This window comes from Mesoplodon bidens (assembly GCF_964165515.1).
Source record: "Mesoplodon bidens genome assembly, chromosome: 15".
Lineage (NCBI taxonomy): Eukaryota > Metazoa > Chordata > Mammalia > Artiodactyla > Ziphiidae > Mesoplodon > Mesoplodon bidens.
Window position 1 is genome coordinate 36761868 of NC_138171.1, and position 19213 is coordinate 36781080.

General features: G+C 49.7%; 1 protein-coding gene across 5 annotated transcripts in view; it reads right to left on the bottom strand.

Annotated features, from left to right (window-relative positions):
- Positions 1 to 9634, bottom strand: part of DTX2 (deltex E3 ubiquitin ligase 2) — a 34376-nt gene extending 24742 nt beyond the window's left edge. For 2 of the 5 annotated variants that reach the window (XM_081257575.1, XM_081257571.1), the window contains exon 1: positions 9500 to 9634. The gene's annotated coding sequence lies outside the window, so the exon portion shown is untranslated. Of the gene's footprint in view, positions 1 to 8144; positions 8310 to 9499 lie in introns of all 5 variants that reach the window. The other 3 variants (XM_081257574.1, XM_081257573.1, XM_081257572.1) reach the window with 3 other exon arrangements.
- Positions 9635 to 19213: the final 9579 nt, after the last annotated feature.

Consider the following 19213-nt stretch of genomic DNA (forward strand, 5'->3'; position numbering starts at 1 on the left):
TTTGGCGTGATGCCCAGAACGCCCACTGATGTTCCCCTCAAACGCAGCAATCATGCACACGCAGTGGCCGTGTCAATGCACCCATTCTCTGTCACAGCCTCAGCCATCCCCAAGCTGCAGTTCAAAAACCTAATTTGTTTCGGCTCATAATGATGGGGCTATTTAGGGTGTTCTTAATTATGAAAATTGTTATTATTCTAATTGTCCATGGGAAAACAGCCTTAGTCTGGGGGCAACCTAAACACTTTATGATAATGGAATAAGGGAATTCTTAAATAAATTATGGTACACCCCAATGATGGAATACGAGTCTTGAAAAATGTTTTTAAAAGGCTTTCAGGGGCTTCCCTGGTGGTGCAGTGGTTGAGAGTCTGCCTGCCGATGCAGGGGGACACGGGTTCGTGCCCCGGTCCGGGAAGATCCCATATGCTGCGGAGCGGCTGGGTCCGTGAGCCAGGGCCGCTGAGCCTGCGCGTCCAGAGCCTGTGCTCCACAACAGGAGAGGCCACAACAGTGAGAGGCCCATGTACTGCAAAAAAATAAAATAAAATAAAAGGCTTTCATACCTAGGATAATGCTGTTGACAAGTTAAAAATACCGGATATGTAACCATATACACTATATGCTCTCAAGCGGGCAGGTGTGCCATTTACTGAGCACCTACTATGTGGCACGCACTCTGTCCGGTGCTCTTGCCATCCAGCTCTCTCAACCCTCAACTGCCCTTGAAGGTAAAGATTATCCCCATTTTACAGATGTGAGAACCGAGGCCAAAAGCAATTAAGAATTTACTCAAGGTCAGACGGCCAGTCTGTGACACCAGGTTCTAATATAAGCTAATTTTTAAAAGGTGGGAAGGAACAACTCTGACGTTTAACTAGGAGTGATGGAGTTATGGGATATTTATTCTTTACCTCTTTCTGTACTGGCAAATGTTCTACAATGATCATATTACTTATTATGATCGGACCGAAGTTATCTTTAAAATATGTATCAAGGGCTTCCCTGGTGGCGCAGTGGTTAAGAATCCGCCTGCCAATGCGGGGGACACGGGTTCGAGCCCTGGCCCGGGAAGATCCCACATGCCGCAGAGCAACTGAGCCTGTGCGCCACGACTACTGAGCCTGCGCTCTAGAGCCCGCGAGCCACAACTACTGAGCCCACGTGCCACTACTACCGAAGCCCGCGCGCCTAGAGCCTGTGCTCCGCAACAAGAGAAGCCACCGCAATGAGAAGCCCGCGCACCACAACGAAGAGTAGCCCCCGCTCACCACAACTAGCAAAGGCCTGCGCGCAGCAATCAGCAATGAAGACCCAACACAGCCAAAATAAATAAATTTGAAAAAAAAATGATCAACAACTTTGACCACGAGAAAAACCATCCTGCCTTCTCTTGCATTCTCTTGTCAGATTTAGCCACAAACGCCTGTGCACAGCCCCACGGCTCCGAGGCACAGAGGGACGCTGCTGTCCTACCAAAGAGGGGTTTCACACAAAGGAGAAAAGTTGCATGTGTCCAAGAGTCTTTCTATTCCTAGGGGATTTACAAAAGCTTTAGAACAAGACCTGAGCTGACGCAGGAATCCGAGTGAAACTCATCCTGCCTGATTATGAGCCTCCGGGTAGGGGAAACCACACAAATGGATCCCCTTACAGTTGCGGCCTCCAGGAAGAAGGCCCCGAGCGTGGTTTTTAAACTGGTGCCCAGACTGGGTGACTGTCAATTTGCCAACATGCGGGGACCCGTTTCCTCCCCGCAAAGCCCACCGAAATACAGAGTGGCCTGGCCCAAGCCTGAGCTGGGCAGTTCACCCTTGGCTCCATGCTCGGTGACCTTGGGACAGTCACCTCCCCTTTCCTGGGCTCCACTGCTCAGGCGGTTGGATGGGTTTTCCAGCCTCTTATAAGCAGCAGAACCCTTTTCCAAATGTGACCGTACGCTGCCCATCGATATGTAAAACGCAGAAGAGTGGGGTGCTCTTAATGACACAAGGGCTGCCCTCCATTCCTACTTCCTGAGAGGTCCAGGAAGCTGTTGTGGGGGACAGAGGCGTTGTGAGGGGCACGGATTGAAGACCAGTGAGACCGCCTGGACTTCAAACCCTATTTCCATGCTGCGTCTCTTTAGGGTGCTTTCCAAGAAGCATGGGCCTGCAACTCCACACCCCACCAGCTGACACGGTGCGCATGACCTGTAAGCAGAGCATGACCTTCAAAGACTTGTTATGGGGCAGTCGGCCACCCGGGCACTGTCAGAAAGCCTTCCCACGGAGATGGGAAAGTCGAATACTGCACACAAACACACCAAAGAAATGTTCTACTTTGCTAGACATGTTGTTTTTAATACAAATTTAAAACAATGGCCTATTATTTTTTTTGCCTGTCAAAGCAGTAAAAATAATTTCAGTACTCAGTGCTGGCGAGAGTACACTGAGATGTCATACTTCTGGGATGGATAAACCCTTTCCAGAAAACAGTTTGGTAATATGTATCAAGAGGTTTAAAAATGTTCACCTGCTTTGACACAGTCATTAAAAAAATCTATCAAGGGCTTCCCTGGTGGCGCAGTGGTCGAGAGTCCGCCTGCCGATGCAGGGGACACAGGTTCGTGCCCCGGTCTGGGAAGATCCCACGTGCCGCGGAGCGGCTGGGCCCGTGAGCCATGGCCGCTGAGCCTGCGCGTCTGGAGCCTGTGCTCCGCAACGGGAGAGGCCAACAGTGAGAAGCGCGGGTACAGCAAAAAAAAAAAAAAAATCTATCAAAGGAGATGAGAGAAAAACTTCAACATAAAGATATTCCCCACAGCACTATTTTAACTCGGTAAAAGAGAAGCAGAGAGAAAACTCAGTAGAAACGTACCAAAATGCTAACGACTGCCTTTGAGTGCAGAAACTATTAGAGACCTTTTGTTCAACTTCCTTATATATCTGAACTTTTCACATTTTCTAAAGTGGGAGACTATTACTTTTGTTTTCAGAAAGAAATCGCTACAATGCCCACCACTTTCAAAAGATCGTAAATATGAAACAAACCCCACCACTGTTACTTACCATCATTACTTCAGACAGCTGCTCCTGTCCCATTGGAGTTTCACTAACAGGCCTGTCAAAGTACCACGGCACCTCCTTGCCAAGAGACACATGCCCCACCCCTGAGTTCCAAGAAAGTGCAAAAAACACACCATCCAGGTGCCCAAACTTTTACAACAGGGGAGCGCTGCAAGGTAGGGCTTTTGTCTAGAAACGAGATGGCTTAAGCCGGTGCCACCAAGACCTGACTAGGCTTCTGAGAGATGGAAGGAACTACACATGATTTGTCCCTTGCACGTGGGGCTGCTAGAGGGGAAATGACAACTCCTCTCCTGGCTGGTGCCTGACTAGGGCCCTCCAGGGGCAGGTCAGAGCAGAACGTTCCAAATGGGGTTCAGAAAGCCACACAGTGGCCAGGGTGCAGGCCCCAGCGACCAACAGTTCCCCAGTGGGCAACCTCCTCCACCAGCACCAAGAACCTGCTGCTCCTTCTTTGCCAGGAGCAACCTGACCACCCCACGGGTCGTCAGAGCCTACCCTGGGGCCAGAATGGGGGAGCAGCGGAAGCAGTGGCAGGCACAGTGGCCATAATCACAGCAGTGGCCACCAACCAAGAGCTTACTATGTACCAGGCACCGTGCTAAGTATCTTGTAAGTGTTCTCATTTAATCCTCACATTCCTGAGCAAAGGGTATCATCTCCATTTTATAGAGGAGAAAAGTGAGGCAAAAGATAAACAGCTTGCCTGAGAAGCCACAGGTATAAGCAAACCCAAATCAGTTTGCAGAGGGATAAACTGATGTGGACAAATCAGCCTGCCAGATATGTCTGCTTGACCTACTACACAGTTTTTAGTTTTTACAAATTGAGCCAATGTTTAAAAACTGGAATATCCACCATTAAGAAAAAAAAAATCCAGATTTCCAGCTTCTCTTGAAAACCAGAAAACCTGGCAACATTTGCAGGCCTGACCCAGATTCATTATGCAGCCAGCAACGATGAGCTGCACCATTGTGGTGGCTGGTACTATTCTCAAGGTTACCACAGTTACCACAACTCCCCAGGGCAGAGCCGGCAAATTTTTCCTATAAAGGGCAGGAAGGTACATATTTTAGGCTTTGTAGGACACTGGGTGTCTGTTGCAACTACACAACTCCACCACTGTAGTGTGAAAACAGCCAAAGGCCACACATAAACTAACCGGCGTGGTTGTGTCCCAATAAAACTTTATTAACAGAAAGAGGCTGTGGGGCTTCCCTGGTGGCACAGTGGTTGAGAGTCCACCTGCCGATGCAGGGGACGCAGGTTCGTACCCCGGTCTGGGAAGATCCCACATGCCGCGGAGCGGCTGGGCCCGTGAGCCATGGCTGCTGAGCCTGTGCATCTGGGGCCGTGCTCCGCAACAGGAGAGGCCACAACAGAGGCCTGCGTACCGCAAAAAAAAAAAAAGAGGCTGTGGGCTGGATTTGGCCCATGAGCCACGGTTTGCTGACCTCACTGTGGTCCCACTGACCTATAGTTGAGAAATACTTCTTTGAACCCGTTTCTCTATTGAAAAGTGGGAGAGTGGCTTATGCCTCTGGCCAGCCTCCCCTATGACATGCTTGCCCTCTGTAGACATGTCAGTCTTTGCCCAACACCTGAGGGTGAAATACAGCATCCAACAGCATGGCAGGCAGCATGTGGTGAGGGCCACCCCCAGGGAAGCCCAACCTGCTTCCCAGAGCCACACCTTTCCTTGCATCAGGCAACTGGGCCCTGGCCTACCTCTCTTCTCTCCACCCTCCCGTGACCCCCTCATCTGCTCCCATGGCTTCAATAATCCCATGCACGCGGAGCATCCAGATCTTTCTTCCGATGTCCTGCCTGAGTCCTTTAAGCCCTCTGCTCCAGCCATCAGCAACTCCAGTGAGAGCCCAGAACCAGCCAGGCTGTTTCATGCCCCTCACCCCCCACCAAGAGTACCCATCCCACCTGTCCACTTACTCAATTCTTAATTCCCAGCCTGAGACTCTCTGCCCAGTGAAATCTTTCCTACATCCACTCCTGCCCTGCACAGAGAAGTGGCCTCTTCTAACCACCAATGTCCATGTGACATCTGAGTGCAATTATCTACTTGTCCCCTCCACTAGGGCATGGACTCCTAAAAGGCAAGGATTATGGTCAGGAAAAGATTTTTCAAACGAGGCACAGAACGCTGACTATACATGAAGAGATACATTTCACTGTGTTAAAATTAAGAATGGTTGTTCAACAAAACATGCCTCAAAGAAAGCAGAAAGTTAAAAGCTGGAAAAAGATATTCACAATAAGCACGAAGGATTAATATCAAGGATATATAAAGAACTCTTACAAGTCAATTTTCTTTTTAAAGCGCCTGGAACCCCACAGAAAAATTGCAGAAGAGTGAACATATAATTGACAGGAAACACACATGCCAATAAACTTATGAAGAGATGTTCGACATCAGGGCTCAGGGACACAGAAATCAGATCCCAAAGATCCCATTTTATACCCATTCCACTGGCAGAAATAAAAAAAAGTCAGCCTACACCAAGTGTTGGCAAGAGCGTGGAGCAAGGGGAAGACCTACATTCTGCTGCTGGTGGAGTGAAAACTCCTACAACCACTTCAGAAAAAGTCTAGTAATAACTGCGAAAGTTGGACATTTATTCACCCTATGACCCAGCAAAATACCACCCCTCAGCTCATACCCAAGAAAACCTCTTGCATATGTGCAACAGGAAACGTGTACAGAAATGTTCAGAGCAGTCCACACGTGACAGCAAAACTGGAAACGAGCAGGTACCCATCAACGGAAGATCAGACGCATAAACTGTGATTTGTCTACACCATGGAATATTATTCAATATTCAAGATAAATGAACCAGATGACATGCAATACTATGGACGAACTGTAGCGATACTTTTTAAAGTGGCTTAGGAATACACAGGTACCATCAAACTACATAAAAATGAAAGTGAGGGGATAATGGTTATCTCGGGATGGGAATGGGAAGAAAGATCAAATGATTGGATGTGTATTTTGTTTCAAGATCCTGGCTTTTGTTGTGGATGGCTGAAATGCAGGAACTTACGACACATTAAAAATAACTTCGGAAACAAGTGAAAGCAAGCCGGGCGTGAACGGCGATCAGTGTGTATTAATCTAGTTCTCTGTTTACCTGAGGTGAAAGTTAAAACAAACACACAGAAGGGACTGTTTAATTCTCTGTACTCCAAGTGCCAAGCACAAGCCCAGGCACACAACTTCCTAAGCATGTGTGCAATGAATGAGGGACGCTCCTCCCTCACCCGTGGCCCCATTCCCGCCGGCCTCTTCGGTACCTTCAACAGGTCTGAAGCCAAACCCACCTTCCTTGCTGACGCCCCTCTCCTCCTGGATTCCCTGGCTCTGCGCTGGGCCTCCTCCACCTTCACCCCCACAGCCCAGCGGCTGCCCTGGCTTGCCCTCTCCTCACCTCCTCAGACCCCACTGCTAGCATCTGGTTGGGACCTTTCTGCCTCTCACCTTGACAAGCACTCTCTGCCAACTGGCTTCTCCAACTCCTGTCTCTCCTCGTCCACCCCAGAGACAGGTGCGAGGTTGAGCTTCCCGATACAGTTCTGATCCTCTCTCTTCCGCACCTCCCCTAGAGCTCTAGAAATAATGTTCACATTCCCTGGGCTGACGCTGAACGTCCATCACGGTCTGGTCCCTTCCTATCAACAGGAGCTGCCAACGCATCTCTCTTCAGTGCCCTCTTCCATCTACACCTTCCCCTCCCCATCCCTCCTAAAGAGCGTAAGTGATGCGCTGCTACCCCATATACCGCCAGTTTCCCCAACTCCGTGCCTCGACTTTACCCGGAATCCCACCCACTTGGCCAGCCATCCTCAGCTGACCCACACTTTCAAGGCCCCATTTAAACACCTCCAGGATGCTGGGATGTGCCCACTTGAAAGAAAAATCCCCTCTTACCAACTTCCACGGCATTCTGTCTGTCCTCTACAGTTCTCTCTCTTTTACAAGACCCGGAGCAGCCAGAGGGCAAACCCTCCTGTCTACCTCCCCCTGCCAGAAGCTGGCAGTCGTGTACGGAAACAGTCACAAAGAGAATAATCTAATCCATTCCACGCTTTCTAGCCAGGGTGCTCATTTGGCTCATTTCTAGCCATGGCTCATAAAATGCCCATCCTAGGACTTCCCTGGTGGTCCAGTGGTTAAGACTCCGAGCTTCCAATGCAGGGAGCTCAGGTTCAATCCCTGTTCGGGGAACTAAGATCCCACAAGCCGCGCGGCAAGGCAAAAAAAAAAAAAAAAAAAAAAAAAAGTGCCCCTCCTGGAATTCTACTAAAATCCTTCTGTTCCCGAGCCTTGGCATGACCCACAAAAGCCCCCGCTCAGCCCCCTGCCTACCTTTCCAGGCTTCTCGGCCCCGCATCCACACACTGTCGCTTCAGCCACACTGAGCTGCTTATAGTGACCCAGACATGCCAGGTTTCTTCACGACTTTGCGTATACTGACTCCTCTGCCAGCCTCCACCCCCTACTTCCTGGGTCCTACTCCTTCTTCACAACCTTAGCTATCATCTTCTGGAGGCTTCTGGACCTTCCCTCCTGGGCAAGGGTGGGCTGGGCTCCGCCCTGTGATTATCCACTCCTCAACATGTATCACCCTGACAACACCTTGTCACTGTCTATGGTTTGTTTATCTTTTCCACCAAACAATGAGCTCCTGGAAGACAGAGCTTTTGCGCCTGGTCACTGTACCCCCCAGCACTGAGCATGGGGCTTGACAAAAAGGAGGCACCCAGTAAAGGTTCAAGTAACAAAAGAAACTAAAATTTCCAGTTCAAATGCAGAAACTGTGGCTCGTGTCCTGCATCCCATAAAGCGTCTGAAGGCGGAAAGCATCTTCTAAGACTGGTTAAACAGGAGAAGCTGCTGGCAGGAAGCCACCTGAATTTATCTGAGACAGTTGGCAATCAACAGTCAACTCCCAGGGCTCACTTTCATCCTGGGGACCTCAAATTCCACCCTCCCCAGTGCCCACTTTCTCTACTGAAAACCAGATTGGGAAGGCAGCAATGTAAAGTCCCCATGGCTCTCACCTTTTCTCTCTGGAGAGCTGGCACAAACTGTGCCTTCTTGATGGAGATACCAGATCCTTAGGAGGAATGACTTGTTTGAGTTCCCATCTTGATATAAAATGCAAACAACAAAAACCGGGCAAATCTGAAAGGCTTGCTGACTCAGCAACATAAATTCCAAGGCACCTTTGCCAACAAGGAAGAAGATGATCAGGTTTTAAATTGAGAAACAGCAGTTAGTGGAAACGAATACACAGATGTCCGGTCTGTGTGCTGTGGCTGGGGACTGGAAACCACCAGATTTATTTTCCAACAGCCTGGGCAGAGCAGAAGGTACAGTAGTCTCCCTCTGCCCACTCAATAACCAAAGGGATGGCTAAAAACAACAACAACAACAAAAAAAAAAAAAACACAAAACAAACAAACACACACTAAGCCCTTCCACAGAAAGGCCTGAAAGGACTTCGTAAGCCAGTCTGCAGTGTAGGTATCCAGGAAATCAACACACCAGGGAGGGAAAAAGTTTGGCCAATGGCAAATGAAGAAGAAGCCTAGTTATAGTCATACTGATGGTTTAAGTAAAGACTGATTTTGGCTACCCGAAAGACCACCTCCTACAACTCTAGAGGAGCTAGGATAGCATGCAGAAGTATTTTGAGCTTCTTAAGGGTCCAAGCGTCTCTGCACAAACTATTTCCACTGCTACTGGCCCTTAGGGAAGAGGAACCAGTGTGGGGGACAGCAGCTGGCTGAGAACGGGTAGTCTCGGGGGGGGGGGAAGCCTCCTAAATCCTCTTCACAGCATATACATTATGCCCTCCCCAAGAAAGTGACCCAGGGTCCCAGGAAATAGGCACTTCCTGGAAGGCAGACCCTACATGAGGCGAGTTAGGAGTTAGACTAAGGAGGCAAACTCCCCTAAAGTACAGCCCCTGGCTCCAGTGAGCCGTCCACCGGGAGGCAGACCGCAGCGGAACCCAAACGCTAACTAGGGCAGCCGGTGGCATTATCACCACCGCCTCCTCCAAGTCCTGTGGGAAAGGGTACGCTCCCACAGACGGACCAAACTCTGTGTCTGCGCCCCTCCCCCTGCTAGCCCTTCGGCTTCCACCCCGGCGTTCACCCTCCCACCAGGTCCAGTCCTAAGCTCCCAGCGTCTCTCGATTCCCCCAACTCCCTCCTCCGGGACATCTACCCGAAGGCCGGTCCCCACAATTCCCCCCCTCCCCCGTCACCCCGGGGCTCTTCTCCGGCCCGGCCCAACGTTCCCTCACGCCCACGCCCGCCCCCTTCCGGTCCCAGATCGGCTCGGTCTCCCCCGCGTCCCCGGGACCCCAGCCCTGGCAACGAGCAGGTGGCCTGTCCGCCCCTCTCACCGAGGCTGAGGAGGGCGAGGGGGCAGGCGGAAGACACCGCCGGGCTCAGGCTGCAGCCCCCGCTGGGCCTGGGAACGGCTCCGGCTCTGCCTCCCAGGTCTAACGAAGAGGCAGCCAGAGTGAAACAGCGTCGCTTCCTTGCGTCCCAGTGCGCATGCCCAGGACGCTGGGCCTTCTGGGAAACGTAGTTCCAGCGGAACAGCGGGTAGAGGGGCCGAACTCGACGTGCACCTGTTTAGGGGGTATGTATCCCAAGAGAGCTTCGTATCTAGCTGGGGAGACAGACACTTAAACACACAACTACAGGACTCCCCTGATGGCGCAGTGGTTAAGAATCCGCCTACCAATGCAGGGGACACGGGTACGAGCCCCGGTGCAGGAAGATCCCACATGCCACGGAGCAACTAAGCCGTCGCTACAACTACTAAGCCTGTGCTCCAGAGGCCGGGAGCCACAGCTACTGAGCCTGCGTGCCACAACTACTGAAGCCCGCACGCCTAGAGCCCATGCTCCACAGCAAAAGAAGCCACCGCAATGAGAAGCCCGCGCACCACAATGAAGAGTAGCCCCCGCTCACCGCAACTAGAGAAGGCCCGCGTGCAGCAACGAAGACCCAACGCAACCATATCTAGATAGATAGATAGATAATAAAAATTAAATTAAAAAAACACACACCTGCAATCTAGTAGGATAAATGTGATGAAGGAGTGAGAGCATAGAAGGGGGTGCCTAATGCGGGGTGGGGGGGGAGGTCAGGAAGACATCACAAAGGAGGTGACATCTGAATTGGATTTTGAAGCTTGTGTAGGGGTTTGCCAGATGGAATACAGGGAATCCCTTGCAAGGGATGAGAGATGTGAAAGTGCCTGACGCATTCAGGAAGCAGGGAAATGTTCTGTATGGCCAAGGGAGAGGGTACATGGATGGGGTGAGGACAGAGAAAATGGATTAGGGTGTGGCAGGATATGGGGAAATGTCTGGGTAAGATTATGATGGACTCTATATGTCATGCAAGAAATTTAGGCCACTGGAGTTAACTGAAGATTAAGCAGGGGAATGAGAGTAGGCATTGCATTTTAGAAGGGTACCCTTGTGGCGGGTGGAGGATAGAGAAAGGAGTGGGGAGACCAGTCTGGAGGTTGTTATTCAGGTCGAAGGTGATGAGGCCTAAACCAGACTGGTGACTAATCTTTTGGGATCATAGACCTCCCGTAGAAAGCTAAAGAAAGCTATTCCCAGAAAAATGCTCAGACGTCTTCACACATGTGTATACACATACATTTTGCATACAGTTCCAGGGGATTCAGGGTCCTCTGAATCTTGGACTCTAGTTGAATATCCTTACATAATCTAATGTCATAAACTCATACTTTTTCAGGGATATGAGGAAGGTTCAGATTGCTGGAGATGGGGAAAGAGCCCTCCCCCAACATTCAGTTCAAGCACTTCATTTTATAGAGGAGGAGAGAGGGGGAGTAACCCACCAAAAGCTAATGAAGGAAGAGAAGGAACAACTGCAGCAGGCCCAGTTTCTTGTACCCTAGGCTGGGTACAAGAGCTGGGTCAGCTCCCCTTACCACCCAGAGCTGACTTAGAGGACATAGGCTTTGAGTCTGGGGAGGCATCAAAGTCAGGTTCTTCTAATTATGCCCAGAGCCAGCTCTCCATTGAGAAATGAAGGGTAGCGTTTTACCTGTGATTTATACTAGATGCCTGCCGTGGCTACAGATTAGGATGGGAACACTTCCCTTCCTCTCTCAGAGCCTCAGTTTTCTCAGCCATAATCATTAACAACATGTCTAAATCACCTAGTAGGTGCTTCCCTCATTACTCCCATTTTAAAGATGAGGACACTGAGGACTTCCCTGGAAGTCCAGTAGTTAATACTCTGAGCTTTCACTGCAGGGGGCCCAGGTTTGATCCCTGGTCCGGGAACTAAGATCCCACATGCCATGCAGCACAGCCAAAATAAATAAATAAATAACATAAAAATAAAAAGATGAGGACACTGTGGCACAGAGCTTAAGCAATGTGTCCAAGGTCACATAGTTGAGAGCTGGTCTTTTTTTTTTTAAATAAATTTATTTATTTATTTATTTTTGGCTGCATTGGGTCTTCGTTGCTGCACACGGGCTTTCCCTAGGTGCTGCGAGCGGGGGCTATTCTCCATTGCGGTGCTCAGGCTTCTCATTGCGGTGGCTTCTCTTGTTGCAGAGCACGGGCTCTAGGCGCGCAGGCTTCAGTAGTTGTGGCACGAGGGCTCAGTAGTTGTGGCCCATGGATTCTAGAGCGCAGCCTCAGTAGTTGTGGTGCACGGGCTTAATTGCTCTGCAGCATGTGGGGTCTTCCCGGGCCAGGGCTCAAACCCGTGTTCCCCACATTGGCAGGCGGATTCTTAACCACTGAACCACCAGGGAAGCCCTGAGAGCTGGTCTTTATATCGAGGTAGTGTCTGACTCCAGACTTGAGCACCCCCATATGGCTGGCCTCACTGCAGGAAAGGTGGGGATGCAGATGAAATGGTCTGAAGCGTTAGAAAAGCCTTTCAACACCCAAAAGATATTTTCTTAAGTGTTTCCTTTTTCCTCAGTGAAACACTGGAGTGTTTGTCCAAAACCCCACTGCACACACACGTAGACACTCAAATGGATAGAACATGGTGAGAGGCTGGCTGGGAAGGTTATGGAACCTAGGCTCTAGAGGGGGGAGGACCTCTAAACCCAGACTGTTGGAGCTCTGGGGAAGTCTCAGGGGCTCAAGTTTGAGAACCAGTGTGGGAGGCCGGGGGGAAGGCTGAGGCGGAGAAGTTCCACAGGGGCAGGAAGTAGGACACGGTCTGGAAGACTGGATGCATAGGAGTGTCTTCCCATTAGGTAGAGCATGCTAGAAAAGTGGGGAGGTCAGCCAGTCAACCTCACGCATTGAGTATGAGGTAGGGGGAGGGGTCGAACAGCCAGGTATGAGGCTCTGGAGAGATCTGGGCTAGAGATGGGGATTTTGGAGTCACAGGTGATGAAATTGAGATCACCTGGGAAGACTGCAGAAGTGGCGCAAAGGTCAGTCCAGGGCTGAGGAATGCTGACTTTTGAAGGACAGATGAGAAGCAGAAGTGTCTGGGGAACAGGCTGGACTGGAGGACACCAGGTGAGCATGATGGCAGAGAACCAAGGGGAGGGTTCCACGAAGGGGGAGCTCAGTGGTGACAGACACTCTGAGAGGGCCAACCAGCTGGTCCCCTGGTGGGGAGCCCATCCCAGAACCCAGGGCTCCTGCCTCCCAGTCTTGGGCTCCCTCATTTTTCAGTCAACCAGCTGACATCCAGAAAGGTCCCAAACTTCTGACTTAGGGACAGGAAGGCCATTAGTGACCGCACAGTGGCTTCCACTGAGAGGCAGGAGCTGAGGCCATGGAGGTTAGGAATGCAGTCTGGAAGCATAGGCAGCTGTTCCAAGAGCAATCTTTGTGTTCCACACATGGGAGGAGGAGATTGAAGGGACTGGCAGAGGATAAATCCACACGTGTGGAATGATGCCACTTACGTAAGGATGCCCGTGGCTGTGTGCGCTTGGGAAGACGCTAGCCAACACAGTGACACTCAAAGGTCGGGAGGAACAGGTGATAGTCACTTTCTTTGTACTTTTCCTGTAGCATTTCACTGTGTCCCAATGAATAGTTTCCATTTTTATAACCTGAAAAGAAAGACTATTTTTATTTGGGGAAAAGTAAAGAGTTCCGGTCGTGAAAAGAAGCGAAATAGGACAACAGCGAGAGGGAGAACGGGGGGCAGGGACTTTGAAGTTTTAGGCAGGAGAGAGTGAGTGTGCTGTGTTCTGAGGCTGCAGCAGGATGTCCCTCAGGAAGCTGGAAATGAGGGAAACTAGACTGGCCACTTGCAAACTGAACTTTAAGCCAATACACATAGCAGAACGGGGGCTGGTTAAATAACCCTGGAACACTAGGTAGAAAGAATGAGGAAGACCCACAGGTGCTGATGGAACTGGTAGCCAAGATCTATTGTTAAGTAAAAGACGAACTTTCAGAGCAGAGGGTTAGAGTAGAATGGGCACTTTTGTGTGTGTGTGTGCGTGTGTGTGTGTGTGCATTTTAATTTTTATTCGACTATAGTTGATTTACAATGTTGTGTTAGTTTCAGGTGTACAGCAAAGTGAATCAGTTATATATATACATATATCCACTTTTTTAGATTCTTTTCCCATGTAGATCATTACCGAGTATTGAGTAGAGTTCCCTGTGCTATACAGTAGGCCCTTATTAGTTATCTATTTTATATATGGTAGTGTATATATCCCACTCTCCCAATCCCAATCTCCCGGTTTATCCCTCCCCCCACTTCCCCCTTGGTAACCATAAGTTTGTTTTCTACATCTGTGACTCTGTGTTTTGTAAATAAGTCCATTTGTACCATTTTTTTAGATTCCACATATAAGAGATATCGTATGATATTTGTCTTTCTCTGTCTGACTTACTTCACTCAGTATGACAATCTCTAGGTCCATCCATGTTGCTGCAAATGGCATTATTTCATTCTTTTTTACGGCTCAGTAATATTCCATTGTGTATATGTACCCCATCTTCTTTATCCATTCCTCAATCAATGGACATTTAGGTTGCGTCCCTGTCCTGGCTATTGTAAATAGTGCTACAGTGAACACTGGGATACATGTGTGTGTTTTAAATGCACACACAGGCTTGGAGGCATAGATATTTTCTGAGAGGAAACCTAAGATGCTCCAAGAAGGTAAGGGATGAGCTGAGGATTTTTATTTTATTTAGTATGCATTCATGCTAATTTTTACTATCACAAAAATATGAGAATGCCCCCCAACACATACACACAGTAGAGTAGGTTAGGTATGCCTTGTGGGAGCTGAAACATTCCAGGCAGAGGCTCTGTCCTAAATCATCTGCCCAGAAGGGAAGACTTTTTTTTTTTTTTTTTTTTTGCAGTATGCGGGCCTCTCACTGTTGTGGCCTCTCCTGTTGTGGAGCACAGGCTCCAGACACGCCGGCTCAGTGGCCATGGCTCACGGGCCCAGCCACTCCGCGGCATGTGGGATCTTCCCGGATGGGGGCACCAACCCGTGTCCCCTGCATCGGCAGGTAGACTCTCAACCACTGCGCCACCAGGGGAGCCCAGGGAAGACTTTATTTTTAAATTTTTCTTGTGCTGAGAACTTTTTTTTTTTTTTGCGGTACACGGGCCTCTCACTGTTGTGGCCTCTCCCCTTGCGGAGCACAGGCTCCAGACGCGCAGGCTCAGCGGCCATGGCTCACGGGCCCAGCCACTCCGCAGCATGTGGGATCTTCCCGGACCGGGGCACCAACCCATGTCCCCTGCATCGGCAGGCGGACTCTCAACCACTATGCCACCTGGGAAGCCCTTTCTTTAAAAATATTTATTTATTTGGTTGCACTGGGTCTTAGTTGCAGCAGGCAGGTTCCTTAGTTGTGACATGTGAACTCTTAGTTGTGGCATGCATGTGGGATCTAGTTCCCTGACCAGGGATTGAACCCGGGCCCCCTGTATTGGGAGCACAGAGTCCTAGCCACTGTGCCACCAAGAAAGTCCCAGGAAGACTTTTTTTTTTTTTTTTTAAGGTCTCACAGGCTAGCATGTGTGCCACCCACAGGCCTTGAGGGCTCCCAAGCAACTGAGAATGAATGATGTGGCCCAGGAAAGAAGTGGCCATAGAAGGCGGAGTGGTGGTGGCCAAAGGAACTTAGATTAAAAAACAAAGTTCTTCAACTCCACTCCAGGTGTCAGGGTTTACCGCTTCCAAAGGTTCCAAACTTGGAACCAGCCCCTGCCTCACCCTGGAGCAAGAAAAGATCAACTTAAACCTGGGAAAAGGCGAGACATTAGAGCCAAGCGACACCGCTGAGGGACTCGAGCACTTTCTGATGTTTTGCTTGGAAAGGCAGAATCTTGCTGCTTGGTGCCTCAGCTAATGGGCCTCCATCTGACACTCTGGAGGGCTCATCTGATTAGAAGCCACAGCTGCCTTGCTCATTATTTCTGATTAATTGACAGCACCTGACATCTCTGGGCGATGGCCTCGCTCAGGACCCAGGTGTGACCTACACAGCCAACAAAAGCGCAGTGGTTTTGCAGCCCTGAGGAGGGAAGCAGTCTCACCTGAAGGCACCATCTTATATAATTCCCAGTCCCTGGGAGGAAAATTTGATGAACTGGTTTGTCCTTCTTGCTAGTTCCCTTGCTGCCAGTCTGAAATAACTGATGTGAACTCACAGTTAGTTCATTGGAGAAGTTTGTTTTAAATCTAAGCAATCCCACTTGACCTCTAGCCTCCACCCCACAGTTATTGTTCTTATTGTAAATTAATGCTCTAGCACTCTGCTGTTAAAAAAAAAAAAAAAAAAAAAAAGACAACAAGCCTGAGGCGGGAGATAGATGGGACCCAAGCTGAACAGTTTCTCCCCTGTGGACAGAAACTCCATAAAAGCAGGATGATGGAGGAGGCTGGGCCCTAACCAGATAAGAGATAATAGACGACATATTCCTGATTCTTGAAGGCAAGGAGACCTCCCTGACTACACATGCACAGAAAGGCTCCTTGGAGGTCAAAAAGGGAGGGGGCACCACCTCATAATAAGTGATGTCAACTACCCATAGACCTCTTCGCTGGAATCCATCTTGGCTAAGAGATACGCACGCACACAGGGGAGGACCCTGAGATATACCAAATATGGACTCAGAACCAGGTAAAGCAACATGATTGGTCAAAGGAAACCTGGAAGAAATGCCCCATAAGAGTGATTCAAACTGCCACGAGTGTGTGACTCTCTCTCTGACCTCACCCGTGTGTCTATTCACATGTACACTTTTTTCTCCTAATAAACACTTTACTTGCTTCACTACTTTCCGTCTTTATGTGGAAATTCATTTCTACACAGCTGACGGGCCAGGGCCTTGTCACTGACCACTGGTCTAGTGGCTAGGATTTGGTGCTCTCACTGCCATGACCCGACCTCAATCACTGGCCAGGAACTGAAACCCTGCTTCAAGCCGCTGCAAGTCCGAGGCCACCGGAGATCAGGCCCAAAATGGAGTCAGTTGTGCTAAGCCGCATGTCAGCAAACCTAGACTTATTACCTAATTGCAGTTTCAGCCTCTCCCAGGAAAGTAACCTTTAACCAGTCAATCTGGAATTACCTGGCCAGCACTAGTGAAGTAATTCGCCCCATAGACCCTTTCTGTCCCCCATAGGAAGGTGACTTTGCCTGAAACAATCCACTCTTTGCTAGAAACTTCCTTTTCCCGCCCCCTTCTGCCTATAAAAGCCTTTCACTTTGTACAGCTCTTTGGAGCTCCTTTCTATTTGCTAGATGGAATGCTGCCGAACTCATGAATCGTGGAATGAAGCCAATCAGATCTTTAAATTTACTCAGTTGAACTTTATTTTTAACACTCATTTGGAATCTTGAGTTGCTCAAGAGAAGGGATCAGTTGTGGTGTGTGGACAAGCAAGGTGTCCTAACCTGAAGGCTGAGGGCAGGTGGTCCCTTGGGAGACACAGTGTTATCTTTCTGGTGATATCCAACCTCCTCCTGGAAACTTCCATTAGCCCCTAGGAGCTGCTCAGAATCCATTGATAAAAATACCTGATAAGCCTCACACCTGTCAGGAAAAATTGTAAAAGACCTTGAAATGGGCAAAAAGTTAATCTGGAAGGGTGTTAGAGAACACCTAGGTATCTGATTCTATAAGAATCTGTGCCTTTCCTAGTCTTTGACTAAGGTATTTTACAAAACCAATAGTAATGCAGATAACTCTTACCCATAGAGATGCAATTGATTTCTGTCTGTGAAAGCCATTTTTGCCTCTATCAGCAAATTCATGTCTGCATTCCTGATCACCTTTGTAAATCTGTTTTTTGGATTCTCCTCTGAACCAGTTTTTTCCATCTTGCAGTTTCCCTCAATGAATGAGTTCAAACAAGATCTCTGACATGTTTTAATTTTATATTTGTGGGATCATGATTTTTTTTTTCATTGCTCTTTAACATACCTCATATCTCCCTTTTTACCCCTGGCTATTAGGAAGGCAAAATTTTAAGATTAAGTTGTCTTATTTTTTAAACTTTTTATCATGGGGGCACACCCATAGGCTGGAGCTGCAACCTGGTCCAGGAGGGTGGAGTGTGGGGTCTCCCAAGAGAGCGAACAGGTGCACTTGGAGCCCACAGGATGTGCTATGTGACTCTGGGTGCAGTTTTAAACACTCAAAGTGTTGATTCACCGAGAGTTTCCCAGGATATAATAGGGACTTTCCCCAAATGCCTGGGAAAGAGGCGGCCTGAGCAATGGGCCTGCCATCTTCCTCCCTTTCCCACGGAAGTTCCACCTTGAGGCGGGAAGGCAGGGTCCTCTGACATTACTGCTGGAGGTGGCCTCTCCGCCCGAGCTGAGGGCACCCACCTCCTGGAACTAGCTGGGGCTGACACTTGAGGTTACGTTCTCGGCACACTTCCTCCCCACACCAGACGCGGCCACTTCCTCTGAGGATGGCAGAAGTTGAATGAGAAATGAGTTCCCAAGATGTTGCAACACCCAGGACCATGAGGGCAAGTAACAGGTGGGTGGTCGCAGCGAGGACCATCTCCCAGGGGGTCCTGGGAGTAGCCTTTGCTTGGAGACCAGCTTTGAACACACGCTGCATTCCAAGTGTCACATGAATCCTCACCATAATCCTGAAGTCGAGAACTCCCCCATCTGAAACAGAATGATTCTTAGCAGGAGGAAACGGGCTCGGGCAGGGGTGGAGCTGGGTGGGATGTGAGACAGGCCATCTGGCCCAGGGGTCCTGCTGTGTGACCCAGGATTCCACCAAGTGCTCTGTTACTCAGTCTTCACACAGTCTCATCTTACAGATGAAGTGAACTGCCAACCCGGCCGTGGCAGGGAGCCAGGCTGGCTTTCTGTCAGCCTCCAGGTTTTACTCTGCTGCTCGGTCGATCTCCCTGACAGGGACGGCCCATCCATGGCACTCAGCCCTTCAGTGGCTCTTTTTCATGTTATCAGCCCTATGTGGCCAGCCTCTCCATTCTCCCCCTTACTGGACATCCAGGCCCTCCATTCCTACAGCCACAGGTTCTCACCATCCTCTCCTCCCTCCACACCCACCTCCCCCATTTTGCCCAGCTACGACCTGCTCGTTCTTTGAGGATTTGCTCCAGGATCACCACCTCCAGGAAGCCCACCCTTTCTACCCGCCTAGTCTTTTACTCCCGTACAGCACACCTGATGGGAGTCGGGGACAGGATTCCTTCTTGATGGAACTCTGCTGGCCCAGAGTACTTCACACACCTTAATCAGTTGGGGATTTTGTTGAGATGCAGATTCTTAGGTCTGGGATGGGGTCCCAAACTCTGCCTTTCCCGCAAATCCCCAGGTGATGCCCAATGGTGTTCACAAAACCATGCTAGGCCTTCCTGTGCTTCTGAGGCCCAGAATCTCACAGATCTTGCTCTGAATGTATTTAAGTGCCATTTGACTCTAATCAGTTTATACCTAACAGCCCTGCCCAGCAGGTACCAGCCCCGTTTTGCCCCCAAGGATGCCCAGGCTCATAGCAGGTGACTAGCAAAGCTGGGATTCCACGGTGAAGGAGATCTTCACCCAGTGAGAATGAGTCGCAGCTGGTGGTGAGGTTGGGGAGCTAAGGGCCAGCCA